Genomic DNA, 10191 nt, shown 5'->3' on the forward strand with positions numbered 1-10191 from the left:
GAATTGAATTGACTTTAGGCTCTCAACTTTCTACCATATTTGTATTCATTTACATTTTTTTTGTGATATGCTTTTGTTTCAATATTTTTATTATGACAGTCACATATATTTCCAATTTCAATTCCATGGGTAAGACCATTGAGAAATTGAAATTCAAAATCGAATTCCACGTGACCTCCAAACGAGTTTTTGAAATTGGATTTGGATTGAATACAAACATTTTGATTTCTACAAATTGAAATCATAAAAATAAAATTAATTATGCATTTCCAAACACTACATAAAGGGAAATTGGTGGTAGATAATCGACGGTGAGAGAGGAGAGATGGTGGGCGATCAATTATGCATATCAGATCATCGATAATGTGTTGCTATATCTAGCGGATGAAAATGTCGGTTGATTAATGTGGAGAAGAAAAAAATGATTAGGATGGTGGAAGTGGTCAAGGAATGGGTTAATGTTTTCCAAAATTTGAAATGTCTCAAATCATATCAATTTCAATTTTAACTTCTCAAACAAGCATAAAAAAAAAAAAAAAAAAAAAAAAAAAAAAAAAAAAAAAAAAAAAAAAAGTATTGCATTCGAATCCCAAAACAACCCGAGTTTGTGGATTTTAAGAGCCTAATTCCTCCTCTAACAAATGATTTGTCCTAATGCGAAGTGACGCTAAATTATAGGCACACTAACTAGTCTGCTTAACCAAATCACTTTGTGATACATTTTTACGCTTTATATTATGTCCCAAAAATTTGAGAAAGATGGTTTCTCACATAGCGAGATATCACTATTCTGTAACCTTTTGTGTTTAAAGTGACCCTATCACTATTCTGTAACCCTTTGTGTTTAAAGTGATCCTTTTACTTACATTTGTGTATTAAATTTGGGACTGATATCACTTGGAGTATATAATTATTCGATAAATTTTCTATAAAACTGTCTTATAGTGCAAGATGTATCCATTAATTTTAATATCTCATACTCTATAGTAATCTCAAATATACCTTATCATAACGAAATAATCTTAAATTTGAATAACCCCAACTTAATTCATTTTATACGTATATTTCAATTTTTCACCTAAGAAAAATACATTCAATTAAATTTTATTCTTTTTTGCATAGATAAGAGGAACAATAATGTTACATACATAAAGATTCAATTGGGATATTTTGCTTTAATAAAAGCAAAATGTTTAAAGCGCAATAAAAACTTGTCCCATCTCTGCAACTACGCAAGTGGGAGGATACTATCCATTTCATTTTAATCTTAAAAAGGAAATGTTCGCCTTTAAAAAATTTATTGAATTAATTTATGTGGAATCATATCATAATAAGTGTAATACGTTAACATAAAGCCGGTTAAACAATAAAATAATTTTAATAATATAAATACCAAATTTAAGGTGAAACAATAAAACAAAAACAACTCTCACCAACTCCTATTGATACACTATATCACTGGTACACATTTGAAGTACTATAGATAAAGTTAAAGTATAATATACATTTTGTAAGTATCGTTTTCAATTTTGTAATAATAGAGAAGTTAAAATTGCTTTTCATGTTGCTACTACCTACGCAAATTATAATTCTCATAATGTGATACTCGTTTAATTCTCATAACGTGAATCGCTTTTTGTTGTAACCGATTGTATTATATATAAATGGTGGTGTAGTTTTTGAAATTTATTATTAAAAACTTATAATAATCAACATATTAGTAACAAATTAGCGCGTAAACACCATAAAACACAAAAAGAAATTACACAAATTCTCGTTGAAGACGGAGAGTATCCGTCACAAGCTGAAGACGGGTCGGATAGTACTATTTGAGAAGGAAATGGGCCGAATTTTCTCCAAATGGTATGCAAGTTGGATGATGACTTGACATCACACCATAAATCATATTTAATTTCCCTTGGGTTCCCTAGGTAAGAGGCGTCAGTCCTTCCCTCTTCATTTTTTGTTTTTTTTTTGTTTTTGTTTTTACGAACTTCTCTCTTCTTCTACTTAGTTTTATTTTGTTTTTTAAAAATCAAACTTTCTCTCTCTAAAACCCTAAAACTTCATTTTCTAGTAAGTTTCATTTGTATCTAAAATAACAACACAACACCAATTTTCTTTCAAATCTTCATCTAAAATTTCATCTGCAATTGCACAAATACATCCACCAAAAAAAATTCAAAAATAGCAGAGGAGGCAACTACTTTGACGATTTTAGAGGAGCAAATTGATGATGCCGAGAACGATGATGGTAGATTGCTTGATGGTAATTGATTACTGTGTTTTTTTTTATGTAAAAAATTTCAATTTTTATGCCATTTGTTACTCAAAGTTGATAACTTTATTAGGTTTTTGTTTGATTTATGTTAAAAAGTTTGAATATTTAGTGTTTTGATAGCTAGATCTGGGGTTGTTTTTTTATTTATTTAAAAGATTTCAATCTTTATGTTATTTTTTACTCAAAATTGATAACTTTATTGGGTTTTTGTTTGATTTATGCGAAAAAGTTTGAATTTTTGTATTTTCATGTGTAGATCTGGGGTTGTTATGGCAAAAAAATGAGGACATTGGAGTATTGTTTGATGGTAATGACGAAGAATTCGTGACGATGTTGATGAGTAAAGGTTTGTATTATTTATTTTTAAATTGTGTGTCTTTGTTGATGAGATTTTATGGCAACAAATGTGTCTTTCTTGATGATATTTTGTGATGATTTTGATGATGAGATTTTAGGGCAAATTTAGATTGTAATTTGGATGGAAAATTGTGTTGGTTTTGTTGTTGCACAGATTGATATCCTTTGTGTTGTGTTGTTGATGAGATTTTAGATGAAGGTTTAACATAATCTGACATATGTATTGATGTTTAACAATCACCTCATTTACTCGCGTCTGTAAAAAAAATGCGTTTTGAAAAGTTTTTACAATTAGTCATATATGTCACCATTTTAGACTTCAGTGTGACCATTTTAGACTTCAGTGTAACCATTTTAACCAAAGATTAAAATTTCGTTGTTCTTGTCATAGGTACTGATGTTTCAGGCTCATTACTTGGAATAAAAGCTACAAAATGGGAACATATCTTCAGCTTGTAGAAGAAACATTCGCAACTCGTGGGATTCAGTATCAAGAAATCTATATCTCGTAGGTCCGACGTGGAAGATAGGCCGCTCAAATCCATGGGTGAGGATGTCCGTTCTGTCTCAATTTTCACTGACCAAGACCAAGCAATTGCAAATGCCATTGAAAAGGTTTGACATTGTCTGACTAATATGACAACATTATGCAAAAACCACCATGTCACCATGTTTGTTAATATATGTTATCACGTTAACCTTCATATAAACCCAATAAATTGTTACACTTCAGACTAAGATGATATCATTTCTTAACAAAACACCCTTTTTCAATTGTGACCACCTGACTTTACAATTGTCACCATATCATCTTAGGTTAAACATGGTGACATATAAGTGATTTTTCAAATGTGACCACCTTAACTGAGGAATGTACTAATGTTATGGTTACATTAGTGTGTAGCATTGCAAGCTAACATGGTTAAATTACATGATATTGTCTTATGTCACCATGTTCCTCCATAAATGTTTTCATATTAGTGTTTAGCTTTGTAAGACAATATGGTTACATTGTGTCTTATTTTATTATGTCACCACCTTCCTACATAAATGTTGTCATCTTTAGTATGTAGCAATGTAAGCTAATATAGTTACATTACATGATATTGTCTTATGTCACCATGTTTCTACATAAATGTTTCCATGTTAGTGTTTAGCTTTGTTAGGTAATATGGTTACATTGTGTCTTATTTTATTATGTCACCACCTTCCTACATAAATGTTGTCATCTTTAGTATGTAGCAATGTAAGCTAACATAGTTACATTACATGATATTGTCTTATGTTACCATGTTTCTACATAAATGTTTCCATGTTAATGTTTAGCTTTGTAAGGTAATATGGCTACATTGTGTCTTATTTTATTATGTCACCACATTGCTTCATAAATGTTGTCATCTTTAGTATGTAGCAATATAAGTTAACATGGTTACATTGTGTCATATTGTGCTAAGACCAATAAAGCATTATTATTATGGTTACATTGACTACTACGGGTGGTAACATTTGTTCACAGGTTTATCCAGCAACGAGACACCGTCTATGTTAGTGGCACATTCAACAAAATGCCATATCTCACTTTGGGAAATTAAAGGGTGATTTTCCGTTCCAAAACTTATCTAATCACAAAATGCCAGAATGTTGCTGACGCAAGAGCTGTTGTGGATAAACTGTTCATTAAGGATAACGAAAAAGTGCAATTGTTACTTTCTAACCTCAACATGGAGGAAGATCAACCAACCATAGAGGTGATCGTGCCTCCTATTCTTGACCCCTTACGTTGTACAACAAAGGGTCGCAGCCAACGGAAAAAAAAAAAGAACATGGGGCCGAAAAAGAAGGCTAAGAAAGGGACTGAGGTTGTGTCAGGGGGGACTTCAATGTACATCGTTGTCTCGCGTCTAATATGATCACTGCACAAAATGACAGGAAATGTTGATAATGTCACCATTTTAGCTTACTAATGTGCCCATGTTTGATTGTATGTTTTTGCTAATTTAGAAGTGAAATGTACCAATCATTTGCTTTTCTGGAAGATTATAAAAATCTATTTTCTAAATTATTCTTAACATCTGAATATAATAGACTAAACATGGTGACATATCAGTGATTGTAGAAAATGTGACCACTTTACCAAAGATATGTACAAATTATTCTTAACATGTAAACAAAAGATACTAAACATGGTCACTTATATTTGACGGTCAAAGATATGTTCGATTGCTTGATCAATCTAGCAATATTATTAATATGCATGTAAACATTATTGACTAAACATGTTGACATATATGTCATTAAGGACAATGTGACCACCTTGTTAAAGAGATGTAGCTATGTTTAAGAAATATACCAATATTATCATATTAACATAATTGACTAAATATGGTGACATATTCGTATTTGTTGAAAATGTGACCGCCTTATGAATGATATGTACTTATGTTTGAGGCTTTCACTTGAACTTAACACGATAACAACTGTGCTTGATAACATGGTCAAATTTTTTAACATCTTCAAAATGTAACTACTTTACTGCTAACAATGTGACCATATTGGTTTACATATGTCACAACATTATTGTTCAGAATGTGACCTTAATTGTTCAGTAGAAAAAGGACCACATTTGTTCATACTTACAAAACAAGGAGTGTTTCCCTAACATCAAGAGGGACTAAAAAGTGTGACCCAAAATAACACATCCTTGATCAAACTAACAGTCTTAATTACTATAGACCGACGCTTAAATAAACGGACTGTGCCCCTGTTTCATTTCTTCTTGCTAGACTTTGGACGACGGCCAATGGTAGATTAACCTTGTGACCCGATGGGTTAACAGTTGACTTTGTCTTTTCCACTCTTAGGCCCTGTTCTTTCTGGCTTTTTAGAGCCGAGCCGAATCTGAATCAATCAATCAATCAATGGAGTGAATCAATCAAATCGAGCCGATCGAATCAAATGGAGCCAATCAATCAATCGAATCGAATCGAATCGAATGGAGCTGAATCAATCGAATCAATCGAATCGAATCAAGAATCAATCAATCAATCAATAGAAATAGAGCCGAATAAATCGAATCAATAAAGTCAATTGAGTGAATTGAATCAAATAATCATATTAATAATAATAATAATAGTATTCAATATTATTGTTATTATCAACTATAATATATTAATATTCATAGTATAATAGTAATACTAAAATTAATATTTATAAGAAAAAAATTATAATATTATATATGAATAATCATAAATTATAATAATGAAAAAATAATATTTTTCTACTAATAATATTTTTAATAACAATAATAAATAATAAGGTCATATTAATAATGATATTAGTAAAATAATTGTTTAGAATAAAAACACTCAAGTAAGCGTTGCTCGAATTCAGGTCGAGTCAACGCCCTACTCTCATATGGCATCTCGAGCCTATGCTTGCTCTCTTCGGATGGATCTTTCACGCGTAACAAAGGCCCCAGAGGGTATGCAAAAGGTCCTTCTCGATGCCTTACGGTAATGGTGGATGATCGGACCTTGCTTGAAGCTAAGGTCTCTGTGCTCTCTTGTAGTAGCTCAAGTAGTCTTACTTCTAGAGAGAGGAAGTTGTTGGTGAGAAGTTTTTACCATTGATTGGTGAATAGTGAGATATTTATAGGTTTTATGTGTACCTCAAATGATGGTTTGGCAAGCACGGTTACCATATTCGCTATGAATACGCCTTACCGATTCGCGATTCGCTTATAGAAAATGTGTTACATGTATTTTCAGTAATCAACTTGATAGAATTCACTTTTAACGATTTGTGATTCGTAGGGTACCAAGCGAATTTGTAACCATGTTGGCAAGCGTGTTGACTTGTAAGACCCTGTATTGGCAAGTGAGTCAAGTCGGTTCGGTGTGCCTCATTAATAATATTAAGAATAAATGTTATGAATTTTAATAGTAATACCAATAAATGTTATGAATTTTAATAATAATACCAATAACAACGACAATAATAATAATAATAATAATAATAATAATAATAATAATAATAATAATAATAATAATAATAATAATAATAATAATATCAACAACAACAACAACAACAACAATAACATTAACATTAACATTAATAACATTACTATTCATTTTAATAATAATATTCATCATCATCATCATCATCATCATAATAATAATAATAATAGTAATAGTAATAATAATAAATAAATAAATTATTAACAATATTATTAATTATAATTATAATAATAATAAATATAAATAATATTAATATTAAAAAAAATAGTATTATTGTTAACAAAATTAATAATAACTATTATTTAATGGAGCTGAAATAAATCGAATCGAGCCGAATCGAATCGAATCAATCAATCAATCAATCGAATGAATGGAGTCAATCAATCAATCGAATCGAATGGAATGAATCAAATCAATCAATCGAAATAATCAATAATAGAGCCGAGCCGAAAAATGAGTGAAAATAAGCCAGAAAGAACAGGGCCTTAGCGCCTCGGGTTGCATATTAATCTCTGCGGGATCAATATGAAAATGTTAGACATATGGTCACATTTCAAAATAATATTATGATATTGCTAGGATAACACTCATTGCACTATTTATAGATGCTTTCTCATTTAATCAGCCACATCATTGAATAGATACTTAAGCTTTTTACATTATTCTGATGTTCAACTCAACTAAACACCTGTACATATTACAACTAAGGTGATTACATTTTGATACTAAAAACTATGTCATCATTATTCCTACTTAATGTTACCATTTTAAATTCTCATAAATTCAGCCACATCAACAAATAGGTACATCAGCTAACAAAGATAACCACATTTTTAGACTAACAAACACGTCACCAGTTTAGACGAATAGAAGTCACCATATTAACCTAAACTTATTACATTAATTTAATGTTAAACTCAATTAAACACCTGTACATAATACAACTAAGGTGATTACATTTTGATACTAAAAACTATGACATCATTATTTCACTTAATGTTACCATTTTAAATGTTGTCACATAAATTCAGCCACATCAACAAATAGGTACATCAGCTAACAAAGATAGCCATACTTTTAGACTAACAAACATGTCACCATTTTAGACGAAGAGAAGTCACCATATTAACCTAAGCTTATGACATTACTCAATATTAAACTCAACTAAACACATGTACATATTACAACTAAGGTGATTACATTTTGATACTAAAAACTATGTCATCATTATTCCTACTTAATGTTACCATTTTAAATGCTTTTACATAAATTCACCCACATCAACAAATAGGTACATCAGTCATCAGCTACCAAAGATGGCCACATTTTTAGACTAACAAACATGTCACCATTTTAGAGCATAGATGTCACCATATTAAACTAAACTTATGACAATACTATAATGTTCATCTTAATTATACACATGTACATATTACAACTTAGATGGTCACATTTTTTAACTATAAAATATGTCATCATTCTTCCTACATATTGTTACCTTTTTTAATGCTTTCATATTCAATTAACCACATCCTAAAATAGGTACCTCGGCTAACAAAGATAGTCACTTTTTTTTACTATTAACAGACATGTCACCATTTTACAGCATAGATGTCACCAGATTAAACTAATCTGATAACACTACTTTAATGTTCATCTCACTTAAACATACCTACATATAGCAACTAAGATGGTCACATCCTAACACTCAAACAAATGTCATCACACTTCCTAATTATGGTTGCCATTTTCACATGCTTTGACCTATAATCAACCACATCCAAAAATGGATACATCAAATGATTAACATGATCACATATTCACCATTAATATACATGTCACCATTTAAGAATCATAGATGTCACTTAAACATACCTACATATAACAACTACAATGGTCAAAGTAGTGACATTTTAAACTTGACAACATATGTGACCATCTTAAGCTTAGATGTTACCCTGTTCAGTTCACGTCTAACCACGCAAACAGAGGTAAAATAAACGCTGATAAGAAGGTCACATTTGTAACTTAACCTATGAACATTTTTCAGATTACATGGTCACATTTCTGCTTACCATCTACTGTGCTTGTCTGTTCCTTGATCTTCTTTTTTCCACCCATTGCAGCTGCCATTTTCACCACTTTTTCAAGCGCACCTGCATTCCAGCATAACCCATTAAGCCTGCACCTTGCAAATTAACATCTTCAGATTACGATACTTCCTCACCACTGACTTCCCCTTCCTTTTCACTGTCTTCCCTTTCTTCATCGCCTTCCTCATCGCCACTACTCAATAAAAAGTGTAATTAATTCACTTGACCAACAAAAACAAATTCAATAACCCTAATCTCAACAAACCTGACAAAACAGCCTAATATGACAATGTTCATCTTATCTGACAGTTTTTATTCAACACGCAAATATTACTCAATGCAAGCATACATTAATACAATCAATTTTATGCACCAAAATAATTTCTTAACAAAACCTGACTTCACCTGACATTATTGCAACCTAGACAACACTAACACCAAATCTGACCTTTTTTTACCCATTTTAATTTCATTAATGTCACAATTCTTTAGTAAATAAAGATCAACATGGTCAACAACTCCATTTATTAAATCTACTCATGCATGCATGGTTCATCAACAACATTTAACAATAAACACCATATTTTTTACCTAATGTTACCTGACACAGCATTCAACATTAAACAACATTCAACAAATGTAATAATATCATACCTTCCATATTTTTCTTCGGGGGTGTCCTCCTCGCCATTTGTTTCTTACCCATCGAATGTTCAAAATTTGAATAGATCAAGATGATGACGGAGATTTAGATGCTAAAATGGCGATTCAAATGGAAAAACAACAATTATTGTTGCTGATGGCTAGAGATGATGAGAGAGTGATTAAAAATATAAAAAGTGATGTGAGAGTGATGAGAGAAGGTGAGGTTTGTATTATTATTTCACTGACAGCAGACGAAATATGGGGAGCTCCCCCTTTGTTTATTATTTTTTTTTTTTGCTTTTCCAACAATTCAATCAATTAAATAATAGGTAGACATGTCCCACTAGTATCCATATCACTCAATATGGTACTGATTTGGCCCACAAGAGAGACTAATTGAAGAAAATTGTATTTACATAGGGGCCCACTGTTACTTCCTTTTTGGAAGAAAAAAACAAAAAAAAAAACTTTAACATGCTGACCAGAATCACTTTTCATTAACTAGCAGCGGTACTATTTTTACTTTAAATTATAAAACCGTCTCACAATAAATTCATTGTTAGATAGTATCTTAGAAGACCTACTCAAGTAATGAGTTTATAGTTTTGACAGTGTTGAAATGTGTAATTTTAGTAAAGTCGTTAAAGACGTAACTCAATCCTAAGGGTTCCAAATAGTTTGAATGAAACCATGAAAAGCTTTGGTTGGATGGATAGAAAAAAGGGGGTAAAAAGTCGTTACAATGTTGTGTTGCAAGCTGGATATGTGACCATGAATTTTCATATACCTATCTAAAGAT

The 10191-nt window shown here is 31.0% G+C and overlaps 1 long non-coding RNA gene across 1 annotated transcript; it reads left to right on the top strand.

Moving 5' to 3' along the window:
* The first annotated feature begins 1766 nt into the window (after nucleotides 1-1766).
* LOC141609014 (uncharacterized) lies at nucleotides 1767-4700 on the top strand. The gene is made up of 4 exons (XR_012527135.1): nucleotides 1767-2269; nucleotides 2538-2627; nucleotides 3030-3253; nucleotides 4155-4700. It is a non-coding gene; the product is annotated as an uncharacterized LOC141609014 (long non-coding RNA).
* Nucleotides 4701-10191: the final 5491 nt, after the last annotated feature.

The sequence above is a fragment of the Silene latifolia genome, chromosome 10 (genome assembly GCF_048544455.1).
Source record: "Silene latifolia isolate original U9 population chromosome 10, ASM4854445v1, whole genome shotgun sequence".
NCBI classification, from domain to species: Eukaryota; Viridiplantae; Streptophyta; class Magnoliopsida; order Caryophyllales; family Caryophyllaceae; genus Silene; species Silene latifolia.